This window comes from Pezoporus flaviventris, unplaced genomic scaffold (genome assembly GCF_033815535.1).
Source record: "Pezoporus flaviventris isolate CSIRO_AGI_PZ_B2104156 unplaced genomic scaffold, CSIRO_AGI_Pfla_v1 ptg000019l, whole genome shotgun sequence".
Taxonomy (NCBI): domain Eukaryota; kingdom Metazoa; phylum Chordata; class Aves; order Psittaciformes; family Psittacidae; genus Pezoporus; species Pezoporus flaviventris.
In genome coordinates, this window is record NW_026892567.1 from 727,668 (window position 1) to 737,045 (window position 9,378).

The window sequence follows — 9,378 nt, forward strand, 5'->3', positions numbered from 1 at the left end:
GAGAGGAAATGTTTCGGGACATGGTGCTCTCAGCTCTCTAACCTTAGAGCAAGTTTGTGTGATTCCAGCATCACAGCTGGAAGGTGAAAATCATTTGACCAAAACTGGACAAAAAAAAAAACCAAAGCCCCTTTGTTTTCAGAAGTGCTTCACAAAGCCTCTTTGGTTTTTTTGACAGGAATGAGGGGAAAGGAGCTCACGCCAAGCTAACGCTCAGACGAGCCTGTTGATTTAAGTACACGTAAATGTTAAAGGAGTATGTATCAGAAAACTGCACTCTTCAGGCAAAGTTGACTCTTCATCTCCTTTTTATTTGTTGTATCTAAATACTACAGATGAGCAACATTAGAGTATAAATGTGCAAAATGCTTGTTATGAAAAGCAGAATTTGTTAGGGGTGAACTGGCAGGGTCGTGCCCATTCTGACAAACTCTGGGCATGTAGAATTCCCCCCCCCAAAGCTATGAAATGGGGTTGATGATTGGCAGCTGCAGTGAGAGAAGGAAAGAGCTGCTCCAGCAGGGAATTCTATGGAGTTCATGAACAATAGTGCAAAACACAAGGGGTGGGGAGAGGGGGGAATTACAGAGGCAGCCTGTTGGTTCGGTTCTTCATAAACCTAACTTTTGTGTGTTTCTAGTGGTAATACTTTGTGGTGCTGAGGTCATAATCATACTGATGCTGATCTTCCTAAGGAATGGGATCCTGATCGCCATTGCATTGTGCTTATAAGAGCTTTCTCGTTTGCAGGAAGACATTTCTTATCTCCCAGCTCCCTGCCTTAAGAGTACAGACGCTGTTAGCGGCCCCATGTATCCTGGGTGCAAGGAGGTGTGTGCCCAGTGTGGGGCACTGTTAATAGGAGCCTAAGAGCTACAGCTGCCAGCTTTGCACTGTCATTGAATTGTCTCCAGAGAGACATATACTAGTGGTAGAGGAGTGGTGTTGTTTTGGCTGGGGCTTTTAATTTAGGAAAGACCTTTTTTTCTGGAAATGCATAAGTCACATAAGATGTGGGAGGCCTCTTCATTTTGTGTTTTCTGAAATCTGGATAGGCTTTATTCACAGTGGTTCCTGGTTTATCCAGTGCCAACTCTTAGTTGTGGTTTGAGTTTGGTTTGGGTTTGTTTTAATGGGAATATAAGAAAGGAGAAATGGACTTAACACGCCCTTGGATTTAATTGCAAATAAGCTAAGGCCTTGAGGGCCTCGGAAGTAGGGCTCTTTTAGAGCACATGGAGTTAGCTCTGAGTTTATCTGTGTGCACTTGCTTGTAGTTTTCTGCCCTCTCTGTTGGTGTTATGGTTCTCAGGAGTCAGGGTTTAGGATTTTTGTAATGGGATTGGGAAATGCTGAGGTTCTGCCTTCAGCCAGGTACCTGTTTCCTGTCTTACGCTACTGTGCAGTCAAAGCAATTAATTTTGGCAGGACTGAATTATCCTCTTTAGTTCCTGTTCATGACAATACAGGAACACTGTTAACGCTCTGCAGCACTTTTGTTCACAACCTTGACAGATAGAAGGATTTCAGGAAGTTCATAAACTTCCTGCTGGGAAGTGCTAACATTCTGTAGTTTTTCAGCAGCAGGGAAAGGTCACTTGAGGGTGATGGTTTTACTCTCCTGCGTAATGCATGAGGTGAAGCTCTGTGTGCAATTCCTGGAAACCTAACAGCCCATGCCCTGTGTTCGGGAAGGTGCAAACCAAGCTGCTAATGACTGGAAATCAAATTGCATTTTTCAATGCCTTTTAACTCCTCTTTCAAAACTACTGCAATTGTCTTGAAATCCATAGGGGCAAACAGTTAACAGTCGTTACTCCATCCATGGTGTCTGTGGAGACCAAGGGGCCTATCGTGACCTGCTGCACGCTGCTAGTACGTAGTGACTGTTTCTGCTGTGTACCCCTACTGGACTTCTGCATTTCCAGACTCAGACAGAAATGGATGTGTTGCTCTTCAGCTCCTGATTGCACATGAGGGTTTGCACATGGCAAATTGATAATGTTGATTGTAGTGCTGCTGATAAAAGCGGAGTGGTAGAAATGGCAAAGTGAAGATGTAAAGACATCTGAAGAAAGAGCCTGCAGTATTCTGAGATCCCAGCTCTAGATTATGCTGCCACTATCAATGAGTAGCTCAGAGTCAAAAGGATGATGCTAGAAGAGGACTGAAAAAAAAAGCTTCTTTCTTAAATTGCTGCAGCTTACTGACATGTTTTGTTTCTTTCACAGGACTGCTGGCTATATAATGTCTGTGTTGTTCTAGCCAATCGTCACCTTCATACTCATTGCAGTTTGTATTTCCTATGAGGCTGTGACAGCTGTGTATCCTTCTATCTGTGTACCTCTCTGGAGGAACAGTCTTATGGTCTACAAGACCGGTTAAGTCTCTGCTTTCACCTTAGCCAAACCAGTGTTAAAAGGGCTATTTGGTCACTTGGCACTTGCTGCACAGGTGCACTCCTCCTCAGTGGCCATTTGCGTGTGATGTACTAACTGGATAGTGAATTCAATGTCATTAGAAAGAACTGGACTAAAACCCATGCCAAGGTAGAGGATCATACAAGGTCTTTTATACTACATAAGGTTGGCTTCAAGGGGTGAAAAAGGAACCTCAGCAAAGAGTGACTATGCCCTTCCTTGGCTGTATGCTCTGTGAACCTGATGTTAATGGTCGCTTAGTTAGCTTGGGTGGGCTCCACGTGTGTTTTGTACAGAATAATGTAGGGAAGGAGTGAGAGAACACAGAGCGCCCGGAGTCCTCTGAATTGCCTGACAGCAGCCATTGTCTGTCCCTGGAAAGGCAAGGCTTTGGTAAAGTGTCAGAAAGGGGACAGTCACGTTTTGCAAACAAATTGTTCTTTGTCATGCAAAGAGGGCCATGACATACAGCTCTGGGATGAAGTCTGCTGAGTTCTGTAAGTACTGAAAGTATTCAGTCTTGTCTGTGGCCCTTCATACCCATCTCTGCATAGCAAGAGCGTTTTTCTGTGAGCGGCACAAGTGTTTTAGAGCTTGTGGTTACCCCCTGCAGACTCCTGAGTTGCTCAAAGCCCTCAGCTCTGGGATTCCTCCTTGAAAAACCTCATTCAGTTTTCTGGCTACATCAGGAGAACCTGTGTATAAAGTAATGGCTAATCCAACACCATGCAAGTATGCAAAGCTGACTTGTGACCCAGAGGGAGGTGTTACAAATACTTCCCTGCTGTGAGAGCTATCCTAATTGTATTTCTTAATCGCTGTTAAATGCAATGTGAGAAAATGTGCGTACCTTAAGTAATGATTCCTCATGTTAAATCTAAAAATAGTGCTTCGTGTTCAGCTAAGACTCCTTTGTTCAAAGCAGTTTAGAGCTATGAAGCATTTTCTTTCTGCAGTGTCCTGTTAGCAGGTGAGTATCAACCAGCCTCATTTTCTGGGTAAGAAAAGAAGACGCAGAAATAGAGGTTTATTTGGAAAAGTGTTCCTGAATTCATGAGGATTTCTGGTTTTGTGGTTCTCAAAAGGCAGTGGAAGAATTTGAAAGCTGTGCCTCAGACTTGCCCAAAGAGCAGCCAGGTTTCAAAGCAGAGGCTTGGCTGCTTTTGCACAGTGATGACCTTTATGGAGCTCCAGAAATACTTGTCTTTTGACTTGAGTGTGGGGTTGAATTGAAGTGTTTCTTGAAAACTAGAATTATTTATCAAATGTTATAGCAAGGTTATTTTCAGGTATTTAAATGTCAATGCACTGCTGTGGTTAGGTACATCCCAGACAATTCCCCAACATCCTGATACCCGAACACTAAAAAAAAGGGATTAGGAACTGACTGGTTTTATTTAACGCCCAAACTGAGCAAACGCATGAATTGAACAACAGAAGTAAGGAAGAGTAATTTCATGTAAAGACTGCTCCTGTTTTAATACCGTGAGATGGGTAAGGGAAGCTGTGGCAGCTTGTACAGAATGGCTCAGCTCAGTTGATTTCAGCTCGGTTGTGCTGATTTGCACAGGCCTCTGGTTTTCAATTGTTCTTATTTCCTCATTGTTGCTTTTTATGTGAGCAGCTTTTCTTTAATGAAACGGAAGCGTTTGTGTATCTTAAAAGTATATTTCTGACATTCAGATTCCATATCTCTAGGTTTCAGTCGTGTGGTAAGCAGCCCTGTTTGCCAGCCGTATAGTTTAAAGTTAAATACCTGCATAGGACATGAGTCCTTATATATGCAAGCAGGTTACATAGTACTGGAGTGCAGTGTTGAATGATCTAATGAGACATCAAGCAGAATGATGTGATTTGTATGAAGCTGCTAAATTTCAGAGCCTGTGGACACAGGATTCAGTGCTTATCATTGTGGTGTTGATTTCTCTTCCCGGACAGGCTTTTAGCACAACCAAGGTGACTGAACTGTGTGCAGGTGCTCAGCGTACTTTTGCTTTTTACGGAGGAGAAAGCCCGTACCTGAGTACCTCTTCATCTTCCAGGTAGCAGATGCCTTTGTCTTTCTCTGGCTGGTGAACTTTGCAGTTGCACTGGGTCCACGGACCCTTGCTGGTGCCTTTGCCTCTTGTTCCTGGGCCTCTGGAAAACCAGCTGATGTTCCACTATGGCCACTCTTCATTGGAACAAGCAATGCGGTGAGACTGTGGGGCTGGACGTGAGCCCTGTCACATATCCAGCAAGTGCAGGTTTTACATGTAGGGAAGCCATTCTGCAGATGCTGCAGCCCCCCCGACCCGACTGCCGCCCCCGCAGCACGGGCACACACACGTGTGCACCTATGGTCTGAGGTGTCATGAGCCCAGAGGGCTGAAAAGCATTTCTCTTAGACTGTATGATTTATAATGGTAAGAGAGATATATAAGCATTTCTATTATTATTATGGATAATTTTAATTATGTATATTTTTATATAATTATATATATTCTATAATTATAAAACCTTACTTATGTGTTCATGTGAAACTTTGAGCCTTGAGACTTTTGTTTGCATTTCATGATTTTTATGAGGGCACATTTCATTAAGGAGCCAACCCAAACCAGCCTGGGATTCTGAGATTCTGTGATTTTGTTCCATACCTTTAGCACAGGATGTAATTCTTAAATAATGGGCAAAATGAACCACAGATTCCTTCCAGTGCCAGTTATGTTAGTAGGGGTAAGACTGGGAAAGTAAATTGTGTTTTCTTCACCAGTGTCAGGAAACATGACCAAATTCAGGTTCCTCTTCATGCTGCATCAACAACCACCGCATCTTCAGGACCTGTGCATGCATCTTGTTCCAGTGCTAACTAGTGCAGTTAGTTAGTAACTACTGCTTGTGTCATAGCTACAGAAGATCCATCATGCCTCAAACCTTAAATGGTGCCAGGTGTGGCATATATGTAAGAGCACCAAGTTTTTACAGTGATGCCTCTATCTTCTCTCTGGCTTTTTAATTTTACTGAGAACTAACTTAGTACCTTTCTGGCCTAGTTTTAGTTGTCAGTAAAGTCACTCTTTCCAGTTGTCTTCCTATTTTCTCAGTAGCCTTTGATCTGTAAGGATCCGTCCCAGCAGCTGTGGCTGTCAGCTTCAGTGTTTCTAGTGACTTTGCTGCTGCAGACTCTAACCAGGAAAACACTGAAAACCTCTTGATAGCCTTCATGACATGATGTGATGTGGCTTGTTCTTCAGGTGGCACCATGTCTTGAATGCAGACATCTGCTGCCAGTGACTACACCCACTTGCATTGGATGGGAGTCACCAATAGCTCCACAGGTGCAGCCCCAAACCAACATCTGCATAAAGGTAATGGAGAATAAATCTAACAAAAGAGCAATTTACCTCCTGGCATGCCTGTTTCTAACAGGTGACTTCTGTAAAAATAGTTTGATCCAGCTTGGGTTTCTCTGATTGCATTGTGAGAGCTTTAAGGGTTAATAGGATTCAAACCACCTTGAATAGAAATAAGCATTAAAGGTAAACCACGTAAGCTGAGGAAGGCATCTTGAAGAGCACAGGAGGCAGTTGTGTGAAAGACAGGACACGTGCACTTGTGTTCAGTAGGGAGGTATTCTGTGATTCTGTCATTTATGGCCTTAGTAGTACTGAGCATTTCATTAAATAAGTCCTCATTACTCTGCTTCCCTCAGTTGATTGTAAGTGCTTGGCACAGATGGGCTGGCAGGACTGGGGCAGTGGGGAGATGCCCAAAAGGCTCAAGCGCCGCAGTAGTCAGTGATCCAAAAGTGCTGGTGGGCTTAACTAGACAAAATCTACCCTCCAGAATGCTCCTTACCCAAGGAGCAGACTCATGATTCTCAGCTCTGGTGGAATCTGGCTTGTGAGATACAGTGACTGTGCTCGGGCACCCTCATGGGGATATGAATCATTTTCCTTGCAGACAGTGGACTTGCTGCTTTGTGTGAGTGCAGTGGCTAAGCAAACTGGCACTAGTCTATACAAACATCTGGAGGTATTGATGCTGCATCTGCTGAGGGAACTGTACCATAGCTTAAAATGAACTGTCACAAAGATCCAGGCCTAACTAAAACCTGAAGCCCACAGCACAGACTGGAAAGATCTCTTCTATCTGCAGGGCTGAATAAGCACAGCACTTTGTAAGATCAAGTCCTCTTCTTATTAGTGCTGTTCATAGTTTGCAGATACCATGTGAAACGCATTCTTTCTCTACTTAAGAGGCCAAAGTAATATGTCAGGCATGTGTCACGTGAAATCTTGACCATAAACACTGTGTGACTTGTGCAAGCAAGCTGCCTGAAACACAGACACTGAGGCTTCTTGCATCAATCACAGCTGGGTTAATCAAATCAAAGCACAACATTCTTTTTCTCTGGAAAACTGAAGTCATAGCCCTGTGTCCCTGTTATAAAAGCAGAGATGGCCTCCCTCATGGGGAATTCAGGGCCCATACTCCCACAGATCATCCATCACAAATGTCCAGCTCAACAGAAGCGTACCTTTGAGTTCCTCCTGTGGAAGTCAGGACTGTGTGTGCCACTGTGAAAGCTGAGAAGGCTCTTAGAAAATGGGTAGTCTTGGCTCCAAGAGAGTTTTGTTTTGTTCAGATTGTTTTCAATTGCAGTAGAAAACTTGAGTGTCTGTATCAGGAAGACAAGTTTGGTTGTTTTCCATTATTTTGTGAAAAGAAAATATTCTTTTACGTTATTTTTCTTATCTCCATTTTCGTCTCCATCTCTATGTGCATACCGCTCCTGTGCTTGGATTTGGCTGTGACTGTAACAGATGGGAACCTCGCTGAGAGTTGCTTCCCTCTCCTGACTGAGAGACAACCCAGTGTGGGTTTTTCACAGTGTATTTGGCAGAGTCCATGTGTGTATGTTCATGGTGAGTGTTTGTCGGAAAGAGGCAGGAAACCATGAGGGTGCAGCTGTTCCGTGAGCTTCCTGCTTGGGCACGCTGGGCCACCTGGCCAATGCTGTCAGTGTGACCAACACTGAGATGATGAGGAACTGCACGGGCCCACGAGTAAAGAGTGGCAGAGCTGGCATAAAGCCCCTTGTGTTTCTAAGGGTACAAAAGCAGGAGCCTCTTGTAGCTGACTCCGAGGCCTCACCTATGTGTGGATGGACCTCGTAGGAACTTTCCTGATTACCTGAGTCTCCCGGCAATGGCTGCAATGGGGCTTCCCAGCTGAAGTGTGGGCCTGGAGGATGGTTTGATGATGGCTGGTGATGTCTTTCTTCTAAGTCTCTGGCCTCTCTATGCAGTATTGATTCGATGCACTGCTAATTGTCATCTGTACTTTACTTATATACATGTACACAATTTGTTTTACTGTACTTACTTACCGTATAGAAATATCCACCCAGTTCGCTTTACTGTGCTTGTTTGCTTTAGTGTGCTGGTTTAATCCACTGTGCATGTTGTACAGCGAGTGTGTGATCATTTTGTTGAGTACCCTTCCTGTCAGCAGAACACTTGTGTACCCAGCAACCTCCCTGCCTCTCTTACAGACACCAGGTCCTGCTGCTTTCCCCAAGGTGGAACTGGACGTCTACGGAAAAGGACCTACCATGTACAGGATGGAACCAAAAGCAGCCTTGGAGGAGACAAAACAGCGAAGGGAGGGCCAGCAGACTGCCGCCCAGGCAAGGTAAGGCAGCCTGCCCACCTCTCCTCCTCTGCTTCGCAACTACCAGCCTTTGAGCATCCCCACCTTCTGTTGGGGCTTCTGAGAACACACGACCACCTTAGTGGAGTGACCAGCGACAGGACAGCAGGCCTGCTCCCCTGCCTTGGCCCAAAGCTGAGCAGAGGGAGGCCAAGCAACATATCTTTGCCTCTCCACTAGCTCAGCTGTTAATTAGTCCCAGCTATAAACATCATGCAGGCATGGGCTTAACTTTATTGAAGTTTGCACATAGACCTGCAACAAAATAAAGTGATTGAAATTGAGTGAAGTTTCCATCGAGTGACAACAAAACATAAAATGAAGCAGTGTGAGGAGGGGCATCTGTAGCAAAGATGGATTTTATTGTTTAAGTGAAAATTGGATGTTCTGGGCCAGTGGTGCCCTGTGGCAGCTTCTCACAGCTGCAGCTACATGACAGCTGACACAAAGGGCTGTGAGCAGCTGTAGCCTGTTAGGAGCAAGTGGAAGTGAAGCCAGAGTTAGTGTATGTAAGGAATGGAAGGAGAGCAGAGACAACTCCTAATTCAAGGGTATTGCCAAAGGTTAATGTTGCTAATTCAGGCTGTGGCTGATGACAAAGGCCGTGGAAGCAGTCCTGGCTCAGCTGGAGGAGTTCACCCTCTGGTTGCTCAAATGCATGGTGTATTTGGGTCACTGGTAATGCCGTCTTTTGTAAAGCCAGCTTGTTTCAGATGTCAAAGGGAGAAATAGAAATGTATGAGGACTTGAAAGGTGAACAGTGGCAGGGAACTCAAATTATCTACCTGTGAAAAAGATGAAAAGGTGAATATTAAGGTAACAAAAGATCCAAGAGATCTGAGGCTTTTTCTTTCTCCACCTGTGTTTCTCTGGGCAAATCATGTACTCCCCAGTCTAGAGGTGTCATTGCACCAGTGAAAAATCCTAAGCTTGAGACAGTCAGTGGTTAGTTGAGAAGCTTTCAAAGAAGTGTGTTGGTTAGCCAGTGCTTGGAACCAGCTGTGGAGTGTGGCAGACATGCAGGTATGACTAGCATAAGCAACTGTGGTTGATCAGAGAGTTTACTGTTTCTGCTGAGTCATTCTTCTGGGTACTGTGAACCCAGGTGTAGCAGGGATGCTCTGTTGATATGAATCAACCCTACCAGTAGTTCAGTTTTATTAAAAATGAAGGTCACTGGACATTTGATGGTCAAGGGAATATTAGCTTCAAACTTGTTCAGACCTTGGGAAAACTTAGAATCATAGAATAGTTAGGGTTGGAA